Genomic DNA, 24170 nt, shown 5'->3' on the forward strand with positions numbered 1-24170 from the left:
TGCTTAAATAAATATGTGCAAATTTTATTTAATGCATTAAAGACAAAACCGAGTTAAACTAAAATGAGCTAAGCTTTAGCTCGTGAGCTAAAGTTGAGCTGAGATTAAACTCCTAAGCTGAAGTTGAGCTAAAGTTTAGCTCGTGAGCTGAATATGAGCTAGGAGTGAGCTCGGTTTAGCTCAGGCAAGTTGGATTGAGCTCGAATAAGCTGGATTTGAGCTGGACGGAGCTTGTGGAGCTGGAAACGAGCTGGGATCAGCTTGCCAACATGTTAATGCTCGGCTTGACAAACTTGTTCGATGAAGTTCGCGGGGCGTGCTCGTATCATCCCCCTCTTTTAGGCGACTTCTCCTCAAGTCGAGCTGTTTGTCCATGGGAGAACTTTGACTCGTGCATGGTTTTCCTTGATCAAATGGGATGGAAGATGTCACACAAACCTGAAAAATTCTTACCACAGCCGGTAAAAAGAAACTCAAAGGAGTCAAATTCAAATGTGTTCGATAGTTCATAAAAAATTCATTCAATCAAACATATGCCAAAAATCTCAATTGCGCAAAGCAAGCATACGTAAATTTATCAAAGAGTTTCATTAGACCTTCATTGCAAACATGAAAACTAAGTTGGATTAAGGAATAATTGGTTGTAAATGATGGCAGGCACTTAAACACATTATTCCTCATCCAAAACATTTTAATTTCTTTAATCGAATATAGCAACTCATTTGATCCCTTGTCTTGCTCATGCAAGGTATGCCATGGCCACAGGTATGCTAACTCTTTCTTTCGTTTTTGAACAACATGAGGGTTGTCTCCAAATTCCAACATAATAATCACATCATTACAATGCCAAAAGGAAAAATCCATCACATCACAATATAAATAATTTCCAAACAACAAATCAATGGAATTTTCAACTTCAATCGAATTGAGCAAAGATATTTGAAAATTTTCAGATGACTTACATTGACGAATATGAAGAGAAGACAATTGAGGATTGGGTTTACCTTTCTCGGTCAAAATGAATCTTCTCTCTTTGGATAGATAACGTAAGACAAACCTATTACTCCGATAAATTTGAATAGGTGGTGGCGCACCATGACATGTCTTGCTCCTCGAGGGGTGGAATTCACAAAAATAAGACTGGTTAGTATTATCGAAAACTATGGACTTAAATGGAAAAGGAAAGTTACCATGGAAATTTGATTCAATTCCAAAAACATAGGTTGGCCTTACCTTCTCGAAATGAAACGAAAATTTCAGATGTGGCCAAACAAGGTGATTAATAAATGAATCAAAATTGAAACCCAAATCATTGAATTTCACCTTCTTATCAAAAGTTTGAACATCAAGCAAACATATTTTGATTGCAAATGATGCAAAGTGCTTAATGTTTCCATAAAATGAATTCATGTAGCAAATACCAGGCTTGAACACACGAACTTGTTTAGGAATTCCAACAAGCAACATATTAGAAAAAGATATAATTAACTCATCGCATGATTCAAATTTCACTCGTTCAATCAGAGTTGAAAAATTGGCACAACCAAGCATATTCATTTTATCACCAAAGAAACGATGCAACATGTTATCATGCAAGTAAATCAAAGGAAACTTAAACACGCAAATACTCGAACAATTTTGCATCGTAATTTCTACTCGAACAGATAGATCAAAGCATGGAAATCTTGCACAAAATTTTAGAGATTTATCTTGAAGAACAAAGTCAAACAGATCAATTACTTCATGCAAAAATCTTTTAACGCATATATCGAGCAAAGAAGTTGTGTTCATGCAACCTTTCAGAAATTCAAATCCATCACAAATCATTTGAATAGGCACGTTTAAACAGAAAGATGAATTCAAAGAATTTTTATAATCAAACAAATCAAAACATGAAAAACTCCTATCACACACATTAACAATTTGCACAGGATGAACCAATCCAACAGAATCAACAGAATTGTCGTTATAAAACATGTCATAAGACGGAATCTTCATGACATCTTTTGAAACAGCATCGTTAACATTAGTATGTGAACAGTAATTAACCAAATCAAAAGATGGAAGATTTTCAAAAATAAGGCCATAAAAATCTATATGAGCAACTTTTATTCAAATGGCCTCGAATCAATAAATAAGGAATCCTTACCTTTCTTACCTTCAATTGCAAGTGGGTGGCTGTCATTCGTGAACTTACCTTTTTGAACAACCTAAAACACCTCTCGTTTGGAAGGTAATGTAGATGGAATTGGTCGCACAAACTTCTAAGAACCTGAAAAGTTAACTCACAAGAAGATCGAACAGGTGGGTTAGTAGAAATAATCCTCACTTGCTCACTTGTTTTCTCACTCGATTCTTTTGTTTCAATTTCTTTTTCATCTTCTTTTTCACTCTCAAATTTCTTTTTGTTCTCTTTTTCAATCTCATTTTCTTTTTCATTTTCTTTTTGCTTTTCAAAGGCTTTTTCAAAGGCTTTTTCAAGTTCTCTCAAGATTCACTCATTTTCTCTCTTACTTGCCTCTTGCCTCTCTTTTCTTTTTATTTCGTTTTCTTTTTCTTATTTTGCTTTTTCTTTTCTTTTCTTTGTTTTCTCTTTACAAGAATGTACAAAAGAACGATGAGAATACAAATCTTGTTCGAAAGATGAAGAACTATTTGCGTATGATTCACAATCAAAACTTCGTGAAGAATACTCCTTGAATGATTTCTTTGAAGATATACTAGGAGTATGTCTTTCTCTCCGAACGACATCTTGGAACGAATCAAAATTATAATCGGCTTCTCGTCTTCTCGAATTTCTTGATGAAAAGGACTTTTGATCGAAGTCACTTCTCGAATTCGCTGATGAATATGAGTCATAGTATGAAACTCTTTGTCTCGACGTAGATGGAGAAAAGGAATCACGATTGGAACTTTTTTTCAGGTAGTAGTCGGGGGTATATCTCCGTGGGTTTCTTGGTTCCATTTTACGACTTGAAGAAACTCGATCACTTTGGTCTCGTTTAGTCGCCATTCTTCGTATTTCTTGAACCAAGTATTGGTATTCCGATTCGGTGAACTCTTCGCGTGACATAATTTCTGTTGCTAAAAAGAAAATGTTAGATCATAAAACAAAATAAAAAAATTAAGTACCTCACCACAAACCTCACAATTTTGCTTGGAAAGAAGAAGGAAAAGGTGTCACTCCCGCTCGTGTTTACACTCGTTTGGCTTTTACCTCCACTCGAATGACTTCACTCGCTCGTGCCTTTTACCTCTCAATCTTTTCTCTCACAACTTCGTAGTCGGACTTGCCAAGGCTTTATCGTAGGCTTAGGGGTCGGTTTCAATAGGGTAACAAGGGAGACGCGTATAGGTTTAAGGTTGGCTGAAATAACAGGGAATTGGGTAAGAAAGTGTGGCGTGCATATGATTAGGGGGTTTAGAACAGAAGATGGATCGGGAAACTATATCAGATCAAGACTTGACGTTCAAATAGAAAAAAAAAATTGCATAAATCACTTTTTTTTTTGAATTTTTTTTTCGGTTTTTTTTTCAAACTTGTATAACTTTTTTTTGTACTATATTAGCAAACTAAATACAATAGAAGCACTTTTGTGCACGATTTTTTTCTTCTATCGTAGATTTTTGCTTTTATAATAACAAAGAACAAACCAATCAAAATGAGAAAACTTCGGTATACGAATTTTTTTTTTCTATACTATTTTTTTTTCGGATCCTACTTACTTGCGTACACTTGGACTAACTCGGGGAATGATTTCGTCGCACGAACTCCTCGTTTTAGTAGCTCTGATACCAAATGATACGAATCGCCTCGGGGAGAGTCGAGTCGTATGCTGAGTTGCCCGATCGTCTACGAGAAAGTATCGTTCAATTCACTTTTGAAATGAAGTTGATGGAAAAATAGGATGGAAGCTATGTATAATGGTTCTATGATGGTTTATGGATAAGAATAATATGTATAGGTTCGGCTAAATTGGAAGGGAAAGTGAAAGAAGTAAATAGATGATGGTTATGGAAGAAAAGGGTTCTTAAAAGCAAGCACGAACCAATATTAGAAAATATCGACCCAAAATGCTTATAGGCTTTCAAGGTGGAGGATGAAAGTGATAAACCTCGACCCGCTACTTAGCAAAGTAGGAACCTCGGTATATGGGTGAACGCCACACTATTTGATAGTGATAAGTTCGGGATAGTGAAAAACAGGGTTGACGCCACTAGGCTTCCTAGATAAGCCAACGAAGTCCTCAACGAAATATGAGAGAAAGAAATCTAACAAATTCCATAAAAGTTTAACAAAGTTTCATTAAGTGAAAAGTCTAACCTCTTACAAATGAAATAACATATATTTATAGCCTAAATAAAAGTAGTTGAATGGACAAGCTTAGAAGCTAAGAAATTCGACCATAAACACCTAGATAATTCTAGAAGAAAAATCATGAATATCAATGAATGTGCAGCCCTTTAATGTTCCATCATCCCCCTTGGCCGAATGAAGCTTTAATGCACCTTGAATACTTGAATGGTTAGCTTGAAAATGCATGGATCATGCATGAAACGTCCCAATGTATGTTCCTCCATAAATTCGGTCCATGAACCTTCAAAACATGAACATTAAATAGCCCCTACTTGCATGAACGTCTCCAGTACATGTACTCCCTTAAATGCTGTCCATTGAACCTCAATTCTACATGCACCTCTTCATACATTGCACCAAGCCCTACATGAACTTGCATTAATTTCCTTCCATGCATGCATGTGTACCGTCCAAAGGGATTAGATCTTTTAGATACATTCATGCATGAATCTTCATCATTCATGTAACCGAATGTGCATTTGAACCCAAACATTCATGTATTTTGTGCATTCATGTATTTGACAAATACATGAACTTGTAAACACCTTGAATCTGGTCATACATGCACCTAATTAAATGTTGTTCATTCATGCATGTGGGATGTCCAAAGAGATGTTTCTTCAAGCATTTATTATTGTATCCATGAGCATTGTACCTACAAGAAATAAAACGATTCATAAGACATCATGTGAACACACATAAATTCAGCACAATGTGAACACATTTAAGTTATGTGATATCTATGACATATTAATAACAAATATTAATATAAGACAAGTTTAATGCTTAAATAAATATGTGCAAATTTTATTTAATGCATTAAAGACAAAACCGAGTTAAACTAAAATGAGCTAAGCTTTAGCTCATGAGCTAAAGTTGAGCTGAGATTAAACTCCTAAGCTGAAGTTGAGCTAAGGTTTAGCTCGTGAGCTGAATATGAGCTAGGAGTGAGCTCGGTTTAGCTCGAGCAAGTTGGATTGAGCTCGAATAAATTTGGATTTGAGCTGGGCGGAGCTCGTGGAGCTGGAAACGAGCTGGGATCAGCTTGCCAACATGTCAATGCTCGACTTGACAGACTTGTTCGATGAAGTTCGCGAGGCGTGCTCGTATCAGAGAGTACCCTGTCTAAATAAGACAGTATTCATACGCGTTGGAAGGCATCACACTATCACAGATCAGTGGCATGTATAGCTAAAATTTTACACATGCTAGGTTAGTCCGAGAATCGACTAAACCTGCTCTGATACCACCAAATGTAATGCCTCGTACTCGAGACGTCGTTGGAGTCGAACACGAGGTATTAATAGACTTAATTCATTACTTAAACAGCTCAAACAATTTATTTTTAAAATTTTCAGTCAAGCTAACAATCTGCATCATAGTCGCTTAAAAATTCATATCTCGAGTTACAAAACTCGAAATCCAATTCTGTAAATTTTTTCTAAAACTATACTCATATATCTATTTACTAATTGTTTTATAGAATTTTTGGTCGAGCAAATTAGTACAGTTTATTAGTTAAAGTCTCCACTGTTTTAGAGTTTGACTGCTCTGACCTCTGTGTATTACAAATCAAATATCTCCCTGTACAGAGTTTCAATGACTATACCGTTTGCTTCTAATAAAACTAAACTCAATAAAGAATCTGTACATATAAATTATGACTTCTAATTATCTTTGAAAAATTTATGGTGAATTTCCAAAGTCAGAACAGGGGATCCAAAAATTGCTCTGGCCCTATTTCACAAAAATTTAAACATCTCATAAAATATAACTCATATACCTGTTTTGTTCCATCCATATGAAAATAGACTCATAATTCTTCAATTCCATATATTATTCATCATCTAATTGTATCTCTACTATTTTTAGTGATTTTTCAAACTCACGTCACTGCTGCTGTATGAATCTATTTTATGGTAAATTTTACCTATTTCATAGCTTCCATGGATTAGCTAGCAATTTAGCATACATAACACCAAATATGATCATGATTAGCCATTCCAATGGCTAATCATTACCAAGCATTTCCATACCACTCAATAACCATATCATAAGACTATATACACAAAATGATTATAATGCTATACATGCCATACTCAAAATATACAAGCCATTATGCCAAGATGGTATACGGATAGTGTGGCGTGCCTCCGACCGTTCCGATTTCTCGAGCTGGCTTGTCAACACTACAAGGAATGAAAAGGAGGGAGTAAGCATAAATGCTTAGTAAGTTCACATGCAAATAGCAAGTAACATAACTATATAAGCAAACATAAAACATCATTTGCATAATCATCACCGAGACATTCATATCACATTTTCATTTATCATCTTACCATATTGTTGTTATATTGAGTTTTCAATGTGAGGGTTAAGTACATACCTGTTCAAAGTATTCATTTCACAACACTTACCAATACGTCCCTTTCATCTCGAGTATTCCTCCGCTTGAGTAGAATTTTACCCGGTAATTAAATAAGTAACGAAGGGCTTATAGTGTAGGGAAAAGTCCAGGTTTCGGCCACAAAATTCTTAAATTTGGCCTTTTAAGGAAATCTAGGTAGTAGGCCTTATTAATAAATTAGGCTAAGTTTTAGCATGAAGGAACGCCTGGCCCAGTGGCTAAGCACGCTAGGAAAGGCATGGGAGGTACCTGGGTTCAAGGCACGACGTGCGCAAATGGTTGTTTTTTTTACAACCAAGAATTTCCGCAAGAAGGCCTTATAAATATTTCGAGAGGAAAGGTGACACAAAAGAGGCACGTGGTCAAGTGGCAAGGAGGCGTTAAGAGTGTGCATGTGGTTAGGAGTTCGAGCCTGGTAAGTAGCATATTTTGTTTTATTTTTAAACAAAATCGGGACTGCAGCAGATAAGTCTTAAGATTAGTTGTGAGCTGATTATATCATGAGAAGAGCTTCGGTCTGATGGCAGCAGCATTCTGAGGGGCCGAGAGGGCACGAGTTCAATCCAGTCTTGACGTTATTTTGGTTTGTTTTTAGGCGACGAAGACTTTAGCGTAAGGTTTAAAGTTAATTACATTGTCATATATCCAAGAGCAAGCTATGACGCAGATGGCTGAAGTGCCTATGCGTGTGGAAGGCCCAGTTTGAGTCTGCTTGGCGACGGATGCCTCTTTTTCGCATGCACATGGGAAAGTAGTAGAGTTGGACCAAAACTCTTCCCAGCAGAGGTTGAAGCGGTCAAACGGTGGATAAGGTCGCTAGGTGGTTGGATGAATTTCAAATGCCTAATTCATGGAGCAAAGCAAGGAATTTGAAATTAGAAAGAATTTTAATAAGCATTAAATCTTGTATTTTGTTCTTTTAATTTTGGCTTTTATGAATTATTCCTTTTGTTCATCTTTCCTTCATCGATAATAACCGAACCTATCTTCTTCTACTCTTCTTTTCTTTCTTTTCTTTTATCTCATCTCTTCCTTCTTTAATTTCCTTCAAAGCCAATCATCTTGTCATCTCTTCTTTTCTATTTTTCTATTTTCTCTTTTCATTATACTAAAATCAAAACATCCATACTTTAGTGATTCGGAATTAATTTTAGATCTATTTCCTAGTTGCGATTAAGATAGATTCACAGTGGATCTAAGATTTGAAAAGTGTTGGAAACGCTTCTGACAAGAACGTCTTTGGTGGTAAGCATTTAGATCTTATTTTTTCTTTATTTAGTAATTCGAGGATAAGCTGAAAACCCCTAAATACTTTAGGGAGACTATCGATTTTTGCCAAGATTAAAATTAAGTATTTTTCATTCGGTTTTTTTTATATGTGTGCATCGAAGGCTAGCAATCAAGATCTATTTGGAGGCTAGTAAGATCAACAAGGTTAATCGTGGGGGAGATCTCATTAGCGAATCGTCATAAAACAGGTGTGTAAATGACACCCACTTATAGACTAGATTGGCAAAAGCTGAAAAGCCGAAAAGTCGGCATTTGTGAACTTGCGAGCGTGCGAGCGCTTGTGAGGTGGTTTGGTTGTTAATTTTGGTAATTGCAAGCAGTATGATTGCAGAGTGCATAATTTCATGCACTTCGGTATATTTGGGCTTAATGGGCCAAAAACGAGTTAGCGGGCCAACGGGCCCAATTCGGTAAAAACGCTCGGTAAGTGCTTCTGTTAATGTGTTAATGGTTAGAATATGTGTAAACTCTAGAATAGTAAATTTTATTAAACTACCTTTAAGTATGAAAATTATCGTTTTACCCCTAGGTGCAAAATGACCGTTATACCCCTAGGGTTAATTTTGACTGAAATGCATGATATTCTGATTATATCTGTTGCATGGGGTTGGGTTTTGTTATGGAGGAAGAACCCGTTCTGGTGGCTGTGCCACATATTCTGATATAAGCAGCTTTGCTGCGGATTATAGTTAGTGCCGCAACCGGTGCTAACACTATAAGTGTAGGGATGGAATGGGTGATTTATTCCCCACAGGAAGTGTAGGGATGGACGGAGGCAAGTGCAGGGTTGGATGGGGTTATCATGCATTAATCATATGAGACTGTATTGAAATGGGCCCAACTGTGTTGATATGAGCAAGGCCCAATATATCTCGACTTGTATAGGGCTACGGCCCAGATTGATACTGATATGGGCTAGGCCTAGTATACTCTGTTACTGTAAGGGGCTATCGCCCAGATTAATATTGATATCGGCTAAGGCCCAGTTAACACTAAATTCTGAATAGGGCTTAGGCCCAGTAAAGCTTGAACTGATTTGGGCTCTAGATGGGATACTTTACACATTGAGTTTCCAAACTCACCCCCTTCCTTAACCTTGCAAGTGAGCCTTGAAATGGGGGCTTGGAGCCGGAGGGGATTCAGAGTGGCCACGGTGATCGCTTTTGGGCTTTTGAAATAAGTGATTGGTTTTCTTATGTTTACCTTATTTATTATTTATTTTTGGGTTGTAATAAAGCCATTTTAACTTTATTTTCTTCTCTTTTCTAGGATTATTTTATTTTTGTAACTTTAAACTGGTTGATAATAATTCAAATGGGCTAGACTTAGGGCGCATTTTCAAAACGATACTCGTTTTCAAATAACACAACATAACGATTAATTGGTTTATCAAAGATATCCACTCAAATAAATTTCAAATCGTTATAACCAAGTGTGGCAATGGTTGTGGGCATGCCTAGGATTGGATCCAATCGAAGAGCTTGGTACTTAAGCAGCCTTCAGGGCTCACCTCCTCTGTTATGGATACCTACCTGGTGCCTAGCTTCCATTCACTTTAATCTATAACGAAAATATTCTTTTCAAAGATTTTTAATTAAAACATGAGTTTTACAATAACGCTCCAATGAGTTTTACATCAAGAAGGGTTTTCAATGAAAACATGGTTTTCGAAAAACACTTCAATGTGACACGCCGAATTTGGCCGTAATGTCTGGGCCAGGTTTGGGGTGTTACAAAATTCAATTTGCACTCCTAATTCAACAATAAACTATCCTTTCAACTTAAATAAGATGTCAATATATACACAAAATTAAACGGCTTATTGGGTTACAACCACATATTCCTCTAAAATACTCATGTAAAATGATCGACATAATAGCAAAGATCTTCTAGTCACTTTAATTGTACTAACAAGTAACTTTGCTGACTCCTGCTCATCTAGGAAGCTCCTCTCCATACAGGGGATCTAAGCAAGCTAGTTGGTTCATACAGAATGTTGGAAACCACATATCGGTTTGTGCAAATTTGCTCTGTATGGCCATTTGAGGAATACAAAGGATAGAATTTTCACCTTTCTTTTTTTGCTCTATATTTGTGTTTAATAATAGGAAAGATAAAGATGGGAGCTCTTTAGACTTCAAATGATTTAAAAATAATATTCTTGCAGGATATCAAGACTAAACTATGGCCAGCTAGTCAAAAATTAGTAAATTGCAGCACCACTGCTCATTGTCAAACAAACAGATCAAACGTATTTGAATTCCACAATGATTAAGAATATACCTTTTTCCTCGTGTTCATAAAGTGCAAAAATAAAAAAGAGGCACCTAAATAATAGTGTACATTAGTTGACTTGTAAAATGAAGTTTTCCTTTGTTATTTTTAGTGCCATCATAACACTTACAAAAGCAATATCTTAGACGCAGAGCACTAAAAGTACACATCTAACCATTCCAGAAACCACAGTTTAACATTCAGGAGGTTATATTTGTATGCAGTCTAATCTCATGTCTCATTATAAACGCTTTTATGGATCATTACTGCTATATGATGGACACTGATAAAAGTTGGTAAGTGGTAAGAATTAGCAGTAATACAAAGCAAACAACCTAATGTGAACCATTTACTAGCAATTTACTTAGCTTAATTCCATCCTTACTTAGCTTAATCTTACAACATTTACTAGCAATTTCAAGGTCTAAGCAGATTTGGTTAAAAGCATTTTATCAATTTTCCTTTTAAGTTACAATTAGCATTGAAGCTGACAAGTAACACCTTCCGATTTAGTTAACTCAATACTCCCCTTAAATCCACACAATTAAACCATGATTTCAACCATTAATACGAAGAAATATACACATTAACAATTAAATACGAGGCATAAACTTTATCATATTAAAAATAAATTGAAAGCAAAGCAAAACAAAACTTCACCCACATCGTCAATCAACCCTACACTACACCCTCGTCCTCCCCTTTTCTATTCAAAAAAGTGCCAAGGCAGTGACTTGTCGAGTAGCCAATAATAAAACAAAGCACAACAAAAAATAGCCAACATACTAGAGAAGAGTTCCAATACCAGTACCAAGACCATAACGATTGCAAAAGAAACTCGGCTCTCAAATCGAATGAAAAAGATGAGTCTGCTTGAGCAAGGGAGCGAAGGCGGAAGAAAGGTTTACAGAGAAGAAATATGCGAGATCCCTTCGAGAAAGAACAAACGGATGGGAAATCCAACAAGTTGGTGAATAATAAAAACAAAATCACGCCCAATTTATTAAGGTACCGACTCAAAAATCACAATCCCAACAACTTAAAATGATCATACAATTTGGGTGCAGCGTGTTAGAAATAAAAATATGGGTAAATGAAATCACCAGAAATCGTGCCCTCCGACCCAAAGAAGGTCTGAAAAATAAAAACAAAAGCATAATGAACAATTAGAAGAAGAGAAGAAAAAGATAAACTCACCAGTGGAGAAGAGAAGAGGAACAAAGAACCAGACCAAATTGGGTAAAAGCAAAAGAGAAAAGCTGAAATAAAAGTGAAAAAATTAGAGTATATTTGATAATTATTTCATAAAATCAAACAATCAGAAAATAAAAACTAAAGCATAATGAAAAATTAAAAAAAGAAGAGAAGAAAAAGATAGAGTACCAGTGGAGAAGAGAAGATACAGAGAACAATTTCAGACAAAGAATTGGAAAAGTTCTACCGTGAAGGAGATAAGTTAAAATGGTAAAATACCAACCCAAATGAACTTCAGGCTTGGAAAAGCTAAAATAAATGGCTTTTTCATCTGTAAAAAAGGCCTTAAATTAAGTTAAAAAAGTTGCCAAACTGATAGTTGTTCTTCATTGCTTTTCAGATAAAAGCACTTTTTTGGGAAAAAGTTCATCCCAAAAGCAATGAAGAACAAGGCCTAAATCGTAAAAAGTGCAAAACTTGAGTTCTAGAAGCTAGAGGTGTCTAATTGCTATGAAATTTTAAATTGGAGGTCCTTAAATGGTAATTAGACCATTGGTTAATTTGTTGGACAAAAATGGACATGAAATAGGTGAAAGTTAGGGGCATTTTGGTCATTTAGTAATTAAAATGAATTAAAAATAAAATTAAAAGCCAATTTTTGTCCATCTTCAACCCCATGGCCGAATTTCACAAGGGGAAACCATGGCTAGGGTTTTTCAAGCTTCCAAGCTCAATTGTAAGTCCGTTCTAGCCCAATTTTTAATGATTTTCATGTTTTTGAAATCCTCATAACAAGATCTATCTATTTCTACCACTAATTTGAGATATAGTTAAAGTCTAGGGTTTTGACCCATGATGAATATGTGTGTATTTTTGTGTTTAATGGTAGAAAATGTATGTTTATGGTTAGAGAAACGACTTTTATTAAGTGGTTTTTGATGAAAATGCCTAAAAGGACTATTTGTAAAAGTTATAAAATATGTCATAAAGGTGTGATTTAATGAAAAATGTCATAAAGTATAAAAGAGGCTCGACTAGGATTGGGAGTTGAAGAAATTGAATAAATTTCAATTCTTGAGCTTAGGGGCAAAAATATAAATATGTCAAAATTTAGAGGCAAAAATGTAATTTTCCATAATATATTTTTGGGTCACATTGAATAATTTTACTAATAAGTGAGCTAAATTTGATATTATAGATCAAGCAAAATGAGATTCGGGCCTAGAACGAGGAAAAAATAAGTATTTGACGGTTAGGTCCTTTTCGCCATTTTTGGTATCGAGGTAAGTTTATATGTGAATAATGCAATGCTATATTTATGTTTTAAATTGCTTTAATATTTTATGATTTATATGATTGATATTATGAGCAAGTTCGATAATGCCAAGATAATGAAGAAGTCTCTGTTGAACCTTAGGAATAGATAGGATACAAATGTCATGACATTAGGGTTATGTGTGATTTCGTGTAAGACCATATCTAGGATATGGCATCGGTATCTAATTTTGTGTAAGATCATTTTTGGGACATGGCATCAATATGAGACATCGTGTAAGACCATAGCTGGGCTATCGACATCGATATGTGATCCCATGTAAGACCATATCTAGGATATGGCATTGGCATCTTACTATGTTTATGAGGTTTCCCGGGTATGCTTTAGTATTCCAAGTGGTTCAACGGGTAATTCAAAGATTATGTCAAAGATGTGAAAAGATATGACTATGTTACGAGTTCGTACAAGTATGTACGTAAAGTTTATAAGCATTGGCTTCATGATATTATGAGTTCATGATCACTATGAAAGTGACCTTAAGCTAATCTTGTGAATAAGTGTTTATGTTGATGATGAGTAAATTCACGGTAAATTTAGTTGAGAATCATGTTTTAGGCTTTTAGCCATATCAAATTGAGAGATAAGATGTTTAGTTCACTTGATTTGTGATTCATTGGATATGTGTAAAAAATGAAAGATTTGCATAATTGCCTATTAAATGGTCATGAAAGTATGTGAAGTTAAGAGTTTAAATCATTGAAAGATGTTAAGATTTGGGCTTGAAAATATGAATACGCATAATTAATGTACATGTTACTATGAAGCTTGAAATGATTTGTTAATGGTTATTATGGTATGTTATATTGGAGAGGTAATGATCGTTTGGAAAATGTTAAGATGTATTAAATTATGCTTATAAATTGAAAGGGGTAAGCATTGTGATTAAGTTATGCATATGAAGATTTAATGTCGTTTATGTTGTGTTATGTTATGTTTGTTGTATGACAAATGTATGACTATTGTTGCTTATTATTTGCATACGAACTTGCTAAGCTTTGTAGCTTACTCCCCTTCCTTTCCCATATCTTATAGGGTTGTATGCTAGCTCGAGTTGGAGATCACCGGAGATGCTATCAAACTATCAAGCTATCATGTTTGGTAAATGAATGCAAACCCTTGAGTCTATGGCATGTATAGGGACTTAGTCATTTTTTTGTATGTGTCATTATGATATGGCCAAATGTATTAGCTTGTAATGGCTTATATTGTCTAATGAGTTGCAAGCATATTAATTACTCATATGCCTATGCCAATGTCACTGTGTGATGTTGATACAAACTTGTTTCGGTGATGATTCAAGTCATTTAGATGTCCAATCGTGAATTTGAGTAAGTTGTTCTTCATTTCAAAAAAAGATAAGTTTAAACAAGAATAGGTTGAAGAGAAGGAAATGGGTTTTAAAAATAGGATAGCGAAGTGGTTAAAACATAGAAAATGGATAATTTACTAAGGCTAAAAAAGAACCAACAATATTGGATTGTTGACCTGAATCTCAAATGGCTCTTAAGTGTTTTACGGTTTAAGGAAAACAGCAAAGGATAAACTTTGACCCACTATCAATTAGTGATAGGAACCAAAGGTATACGAATGCCACACTTGAAAGTGATAAGTTCAGTTAACAATGGAAATGATAGACGCCACAAGAAATGCTTGATAAGTCAGATCAGTTGCAAAAAAACAAAGAGAATTTGGATAACTCACAAAACTCAAGTTTAACATAAATTCAACAAAAAGGTTGTTTTACAATAGGCTGATTACAACTATTTATAGTGTTAAAAGAGGCTAGCCGAATAGTCACTTTTATTCAACTTAATGAGCTGAAATGAAAAGTCACAACTTTTGAACTTCTAGCCTAAGTAACTCCTTAATTTAAGACGATTCAATTCTTCAATTTAGATGATTTCAATTCACTTGAATACTTTAAGAAAAACTTTTGAAGTCTCCTGGGTCAGCTGAATGGACAACAACAACTTGGATGGAAATTAAGCTTATGAAGTGATCATTTAATCAACAATCGGTTATGGAAGATGGAAAAGGCTATTGCGAAATTCAAAGATGTGTAATGTTCCCTTTAATTGATGATAACAACTCCTTTTAATGAAGAATAATGTTCCCCCTTATATGTAACCGAAATTCACTTGAAAAGTCACATTAATGAATTTGTAACAACTCTTGAATGTAACGGTTTCCAGTTGAAAAGACACCTACAATTAAACACATTAAAACAAACATATTAAACACATTTAAACAATTAGTAATCACAAAACACATTAAACACTTAACTTAATTAAATGAACTCAAATGCATGCATCAATAAATTATTTCAGCAACTAAATTATTTAAGATAAGCAGTTATTCTAACAACTCAATTAACTAGGATGCTTAAATGCATGGTTTAAAATGCAAACTAAATAAACAAATGAATTATTTAATGCAAGACTTAATTTAATAATGCAGACTTAAACTAACATGGGAGTTACATAATGCAAGTCATTATTTATACTTAACTAACATGAAAGTTACATAATGCATTACTTTATTAAATGTATAACGCACAAAGTGCAAGTTAAAATTAAAATATGCAAACTTATTAATTTAAATAAAACTTAATTAAATTAAAAAAGTCCTTAAAAACATTGGCCCAATAATCAATCAGGCCTATGAGATGTTTCATCTTGCACTTGGGCCCCTCAAGTTTAGGCCAGTCTTGATGGCATTGAGTTGCGTCATAACATGATGCGACCGGGTTCGCATCATACCCTCCCTCTTGAAAACGATTTGTCCTCAAATCGGGCCACTTGCTTGTGAAAAATTTTTCATCGTCATAAACTTGAAAACTACACAAGTCTCAAAAATGAAATAGATTAGATGCTTGCCCTTCCTCTTTAGGAGGAATCTATTTCCAAATGTCACCTTCACGAAAATGAAAAAGATTAGTGATAGCATGGATGATGAACTTGAAAGAACTTTCAGAATCGTTATGCACAATTTGAACATATGTTTATATGCTGGGATCAAAAATGAAAATCGGCCTTACCTTTTTGTCATGAATCAAAAATTGCAATGAAAACAACAAACTGGAATCACTAAGTATTCGAGAGTTAACAATATTCCAATTCTCAAATCCCTTAAATAAAGATAAAGAACAACAATCACCGGGACCAAATACAATAATTCTTCTTACCTTTTCAAGTTGACTCGAAAGTGTCATGGGCGGCAACTCAGGAAAATCATGTAGCAACTGAGAAACATAATCTTGCAAAACATGATTAAATCTTTTAAACAAAAATATAGGACATCCTCCAGAAAAAAAATGTAAGTTTGACTTTGCAAACCAGCAGCATTCATATCTTCACTTAACATCGACTTGTGGACACGTACTTTGGGTTTGAACACATAATTTTGATCACTTGTGTCACAATGCCACAGAAATTTCATTTTCATCAAAAAGCCATACATGCCAAATAAAGAAGATGAAGGAAAAAAACAAATTCAAATAAGTATATATCTCAAGTTTTATTCAAATAAACTTACACAAATATGCGGAATTTACACAACAAATTAGCAAATTCGAATTTTCATCACACAAAGTAGATTATGCGTTTGACACATCAACCTTTTATCACAAAAACCCAAATTTTGTTCAGGCTGATTTATTCGTACTTTATCAAAAATCTTGCCAATGTTAAGCCCTTTAATAAGCAAACGCATCGTACCACTACGTAACATGGAATCACCATCAATCAAAATATGAAAATCATTCAAATCAAACTTTGTATGTGAATAATCTTTATCACACATAATCACACTTTGTTCATGTTGATTTAATTAAACGTCTTCAACGGAATTGCCAACAACAAACTTATCATGGGGAAAACTTTTCATGGCATTAGTTGAAACAAAGTCATTAACAATAGACTAACGACAATTAACCAAAACATAGTGAAGAGATCTTTTGAAAACTAACTCATCAGTATTTATCTTAACAGCATTCAAATTTGGTTGTCATGATTCAATAACTAGAGACTCCTTACCTTGCTTACTTTTGAGCACTTGTGGAATAATTTCACCTTCAACCTTACCTTTTTCGATCAAATGGAATCATCTTTCATCGGGAAGGTAATGAAGTTGAAACTTGTCATTTGAATTTCCAGAATCCTGAAAAGAAGAAATAATATGAGAACAACTCGCATGTTGGTTAGCAGAAACATTACTCACGTTTTTTTTGCTCACTTTCACCTTTTCCTGCTCACTTTCACCTTTTCCACTCGTTTCTTCTTCAGACTCTCTTTCTTTTTCCACAATCTCTTTTTTTTTTTTTGTTGAAAACTCACTTTCATTCTTTATTTTGCTTTCTTTTTCAACAAATACACTCGTTTCTTAGACACTTTCTTTTCTTTCTTCAATCTCTCTTTCTTTTTTAACTTTCTTTTCTTGCTTACATGATTTTGCAATTTTGTTTTCTTTTTCATTCTCTTTTCTCACACATTCTTTTTTTATTTCCTTTTCTTTTTCTTCTATGCCTTTTTTTTCTTCTCTCGATTTCTTTTTCTCACTTCCTTTCGTTACAAGAAGAAGTTAACATAAAAGATTCAAAAAGAGTAGACTTTCGTTGGGAAAGAGAGAAAGAATCTTCATACAAAACATGATCATCTCTTCGAGATTGACTCTTCATGGACAAGTACAAAATGCACTCACTTTTCCGTAAGGACTTCTCTATAGATGAATATTTTGAAACACTTGAAGAGAAATTTCTACCTTCTCGTTGGTAGCCTTGAACAATTTCAAACTCGTGATTTGCTTCATACCGATCGACTTCCTTGATGAATAAGAATCTCGATATATGTCCCTTCCCACATAGCCATTGAAAGTTTGTCTCCATGATGATCTTGACTTCGTCTTTTTACTTGAAGAAATTTGCTCTCGTTGGGCTCTTGCTCGATGGCCCCGCTCTTCGACACGTTCCAATCGTTTCTTGATGGGTTTGAGTTTTTGATCAAATAGATGCTCCATTTTGCATGTAAAGGTTTGGAGTGTAAAATCTGGCACTCGTCTAGTTGCCACATTTCTTTCGAAACTTATTGACATAGTGCTTTACTCACACAAACCTCACCACAAATTCTCACTAGTTCACTCGAAAAGAAAAATAACAGATTTTCACTTACACTCGTGTTTACACTCTGTTAAAGGCTTTTTCTTCTCTCTAATGAACTCACACGCTCTTTGACTTTTTCTTCTCACTCCTCCTCTCTAAGTTCGTAAGGAACTATTTAAACTTATAAGTAGCTGTTGTGGGTCGGCTTGCAAAATTGATGTCCGGTTTTGAGTAGGAAGTGTTGTAGGACTAAGGTTAGGCTTGAAACAAGAAATGAAGAATTGAGTGTGGCCGAATGTAGGATGTGGATTGGGTATTTCCAGGCAGCGAGTAGAATTTTTTGGAAAACTCGGTAATGAAGAACTTGAACAACTTTTTTTTCACTTAAAAGACTTAATATTCACTCCTTGAATTTGAATGGAGGCTGAATTTTTTTTATTTTGAATTTTTTCAAAGAAATACTATACCGTAATGTCGAAAACATTGATAATTACTCCAAATTCCCTAGCTCTGATACCAATTTGATACAAACTCGTTTTGGTGATGATTCGAGTCGTTTAGATGCCTAATCATGAATTTGAGTAAGTTGTTCTTTGTTTCAAAACAAGAGAAGTTTAAACAAGAATAGGCTGAAGAAAGAAGGAAATGGGTTTTAAAAATAGGATAGCAAAGTGGTTAAAATAAAGAAAATGGATAATTTACTAAGGCCGAAAAAGAACCAACAATATTAGATTGTTGACCTGAATCTCAAATGTCTCTTAGGTGTTTTACGGTTTAAAGAAAACAACAAAGGATAAACCTTGACCCACTATTAATTAGTGATAGGAACCAAAGGGATACGAACTCCACATTTGAAAGTGATAAGTTCGGTTAACAATGGAAATGATAGATGCCACAAGCAATGCTTGATAAGTCAAATTAGTTCCAAAAGAACAAAGACAATTGGATAACTTACAAAACTCAAGTTTAACATAAATTCAGCAAAAAGGTTTTTTTACAATAGGCTGATTACAACTATTTATAGTGTTAAAAGAGGTTAGCCGAATAGTCACTTTTATTCAGCTTAATGAGCTGAAATGGAAAGTCACAACTTTTGAAATTCTAGCCTAAGTAACTCCTTCCTTTAAGACGATTCAATTCTTCAATTTAACTAATTTCATTTCACTTGAATGCTTTAAGAAAAACTTTTGAAGTCTCCTAGGTCAGCCGAATGGACACCAGCAACTTGGATGGAAATTAAGCTTTCGAAGTGATCATTTAATCAACAATTGGTTATGAAAGATAGAAAAGGCTGCTGCGGAATTTAAGGATGTGCAATGCTCCCTTTAATTGATGATAACAGCTCCTTTTAATGAAGAATAATGTTCCCCCTTGTATGTAACCGAAATTCACTTGAAAAGTCACATTAATGAATTTGTAACAGCCCTTGAATGTAATGGTTTCTAGCTGAAAAGACACCTGCCCTTGAATGTAACGGTTTCCAGCTGAAAAGACGCCTGCAATTAAACACATTAAAACAAACATATTAAACACATTTAAACACTTATTAAACACAAAACACATTAAACACTTAGCTTAATTCAATGAACTCAAACACATGCATCAATAAATTATTCTAGCAACTAAATTATTTAAGATAAGCGTTTATTCTAACAACTCAATTAACTAAGATGCTTAAATGCATGGTTTAAAATGCAAACTAAATAAACAGATGAATTATTTAATGCAAGACTTAATTTAATAATGCGAACTTAAACTAACATGGGAGTTACATAATGCAAGTTATTATTTATGATGCATACTTAACTAACATGAAAGTTACATTATGCATTACTTTATTAAATGCAAAACACATAAAGTGAAAGTTAAAATTAAAATTTGCAAACTTATTAATTTAAATAAAACTTAATTAAATTAAAAAATTCCTTAAAAACATTGGCCCAATAATCAATCAGGCCTATGAGATGTTTCATCTTGCACTTGGGCCCCTCAAGTTTAGGCCAATCTCGATGGCGTTGAGTTGCATCATAACATGATGCGACCAGGTTCATATCAGATGTGGTTTATAATGGTATGTTAATGAAATTATACTAGATGATACATGTGGGAAGTTTTTATGTTGAAGGTGATTGGGTATGTGCGGACTTGATAAAGTATGATGTTTTGAGCATGTATATGAAGGTAAGGAAATGATATGTTTAAGTATTTATTGTTGATGTATAGGTTAAATTGGCCAATAAATGGCATGTAAATATTCGATAATGACTAGCTATTGGAATGGCTAGTTATGGATATGCTTTGGTGTTTTGTATGTCTAAATGAAAGTTAATACAAAGAAATCATGAAAGAGTAAAATTAGTACTAAAATAGTTTTGGACAACAACAAGTATAAATTTGAAAAATCACCAAAAATTGTGAAAATAAAATTATAGCTTCAATAAAATATGAAATTAAAGGCTATTGAGTCTAGTTTTACATAGAAGAAAAAGTGTAAGCAAATTAATTTCATTTTATGAGATATTTTAATTTTTGTGAGACAATGTCAGAATGATTTCGGGTTTCCCTATTCTGAATTTGGAAAATCATTAAAAATTGTATAAAAATACTTGGGGGTTAAAATTTATATGTTTAAATTCTTAATGAGTCTGTTTTGAAGAGAAACAAATGGGAACATCATCCAAATCTCGTACTAAGAGATAATTAATTTTTAGTGAAGAAAGGTCAAAACTGTCAAATAGCAGAATAGGGATGAATTTGAAGAATTAACTGTACTTATTGGCTAAATCATGGCAGGAAGATATTTGAGTCTAGTTTCAAAAAAATCAAGAAGATATTAATTTAGAATTCTGTAGCTCAAGATATAAATAATTTAGTGACTATGACTTAAGTGGTTTTGATATGAACAGTAAATAATTGTTTTGATATGTTTAAGCCTTGATTATGGTTGTGTTGGTAGCCTAATTGTGCCATGTTAAGTGCCATTGAAAGTGTGTATGTGAGTGTGCAAATGTGGGTGGAAAATGGCTTGGTAAATAGCCATTTTCTTGGCCACACGGGTAGAGACATGGCCGTGTGTCTCAACCGTGTGAAGGACACGGCCCCGGGACACAGGAGTGTGACTTGGCCGTGTGACCCCAAATTGTGCATGACGTTATAAACAGAGAGTTATATGGGCTGAGGACACGGGCATGTGTGACCACACGGCCTACCCACACAGGCGTGTCCCAAGCCACACAGGCATGTGACCCCTGTTTTGATGAAAAATTTTCTGAGTTTTCCAAAGTTTTTGATTTAGTCCCGAACCACTTCCAATGCATGTTTGGGGCCTTGTGGGCCGGTATAAGCGACGATATGCATGTGTATGAATGGTTTTAAATTGAATTAAATTTTATGGCCTGGTTTTGTATGATTGGTTATGTTTAAGTCCGGTAATGCCTCGTACCCTGTCCCGGCGTCGGACACGGGTAAAGGGTGTTACATTAACTCTACCTCTGGGACATTGAAAAGATTCATAATTTTTTCCATGTTTCGATGTTGATACGGTTGTAAAATCTAATTTATATAGAGTTTTTTTAGCAGTTTATAACACCTTTTGACTTAAAAATAATATTAATTCCAAGTATCTATTAATTAATTAGGTGAATTTTGTTTATATTTCGATGATGGGCTTGAATTTATAAAAAATGCAAATATGTGCTTTATTGTATTAATTTTATGCATGAATTAAATTATTTCATGTTATTTATTAGTGTGTTATATTTTATTATGCAGGGGGACCATGAAGTTGATATAATATGAAGCTTATTATAATTCTTGCATGGACATGAGCAATTCTACCCTACTTAGACCGCAAAACCATGCAAATTGGGTCATGGAGATGTTACTTTGACCCAATTAAAAATGATGTTACATGGTGGACAAGTCTGATTATTTAATAGGTCAGAAAACCATCCAAACAAGGGGAAGACAAGTCCAATTTGACACAAGAATGTTGGCTGCCCAAAAATCAATTTTGAGATATTTATTGGAGGTCTCTACAGTTGAAATTAAACCAGAAAAGATTCCATGAAGTTTGCCCTTGAAACTATCCAACCCTTGCTTTATTCTAGCATGATTTCATGCTTGAATCAAGCAACCATTATCCACCATTTTCCCCAGTGTGTGGCTGGCCAAGTAAATGAGTAAAAGGGGGGATATTTTCACTATTTTTAGTAAAATCTCTCACCAACATCAAGTATAAATACCGACTCTCATCTCACATATCTCTCATCCTTTACTCAATCCTTCATCTCTCATTTCATATCATTCTTCTATTCTCTCATTTTCTCTCTTCATTCCCACGCATAACATCCCATAATTCTTTCTTTTCTTAGCCAACAAAACCTTGAAAAGATCATCTCTTGGCCAACCACCTTGAGGAGCCAACAAAGGAGCAACACCAGGATCGGAGGAAAACATCTTTAATCAAAGTTCATGAGACTACTGATTCAATAGAGTTTATTCTTCTTTTACTTGTTACTTTGATTTTAATCATGTTTGCAATTTGCTTTGTTATCTTCTCATCAATAATGGTAGCTTAAAACTATTTAGCTAGGATGATTGTATCAATTCAATAAAGTTTGTTTAAATCATATTTATAGTGTTTGTGTCTCAGTCGATCATGTTGTCAATTAAACTCAAGTATGAATTTTATTCATATGTGATTGAATGCATTATAATTAGCTGATCGATCCTAACCAGATAATGGCTAATGGACAAAATAGTTGAAAAGTGCATGATTAATTTAGATCCAAACCCGACTAAATTTAAGGTTCATAATAACTTTAACAAGCTCTATTATCTTGCATAATTTTTAGTTCAACTAAGAAATAATAAGGCTAACAATACTAAGAAATATGCACTAACGTCTATGAGTTGGTGTGGTTTACAATTTGTAAAAGAGCTTCACCAACCACCATACGCGCCTTAACACGGACTTCGCCCATGGGCGTACTCACAGTCCTCAAGCACTCAACAAGTTCTTAAAATTTTATTTGCTTAAAATTTATCCTATGAGCATGTCTCCATAAACAATACTCAAATTCCCTAGACTACACAGGGCGGAATGTTACATATCATACCATAGAAGGCATTTCTCATTTTATTACTGGACATTTGCAAAACTGGCATGCTATATACTCACTCCTTGATCGAGAGTCGGGACATTACTTTCAACTTCGTCGATAATAGCACTATTAGACTCAGCCAACATCTTTTAAATCAATAAGAAAATAATGTCAAATCAAACCAAAAGTATCACACTATTATAGGTATTTGTGGCATGAATATTCTAAACTCAATCTGCGCTACATTAATCCTAGAATCGACTTAACCGTAGCTCTGATACTACTAAATATAACACCCCTCACCCATCTCTAACACTGAATTAGGGTTACGAGATTCTACCATACACAATAGAATAGAATCATGCTATATCAATTTAAATTTCTCTAAATGAACTTTAATCATCAATCGTATAGTCAAGAACATGTTATTCATGCATTATCAGGGCTTAATCAAGCTTACAAAAGCTTTAAAACAATTCAGAACAAAATAGGGACTAATTTAATACATTTCAAAAACGTATGGTAAAAATGTAAAATGGGATCACACGACTGTGTCATCAGGTTGTGTAACTAACTGTGACCATGTGAACCAATTGTCACCTAAATCGTACATACCACACGGCCGTGCCAAATGCCTGTTTAAGGCATAAGACTGTGTGTACTTATAAGTGCCTTTTCAAGAAGTTACAAAATCATAAGTTCTTTTACTCTACAAGCAACCATTAAATCATTCTTCAACCATTTCAAATCAATCGAAATATTCCAAAATACAACTTAAAATTTCTATCCTAAATGTCTAGCCAATGTACCATTATGGTACTGTTACAACCAATTCAAAATACACAACCTAACCATTCATACTAGTATGTATATAAAAACACCAATTTACATTTACCATAAGTGCATTCCAAACCATACATTTCTATCAACCTTAAACATACCTAGCTTTTACCAAAGTTGACCATATATGTATATTTCAAACATACAATTACCTATATACATATTCAAAGCTTACTATATCAATGAAACAACTTAAACCAATAAATGCATATATCACAACTATCAACAACACATATACCATGCATTTCATTCAAGATTTACCATTTCCCAAC

This window comes from Gossypium arboreum, chromosome 8, assembly GCF_025698485.1.
Source record: "Gossypium arboreum isolate Shixiya-1 chromosome 8, ASM2569848v2, whole genome shotgun sequence".
In the NCBI taxonomy this organism is placed as follows: Eukaryota; Viridiplantae; Streptophyta; class Magnoliopsida; order Malvales; family Malvaceae; genus Gossypium; species Gossypium arboreum.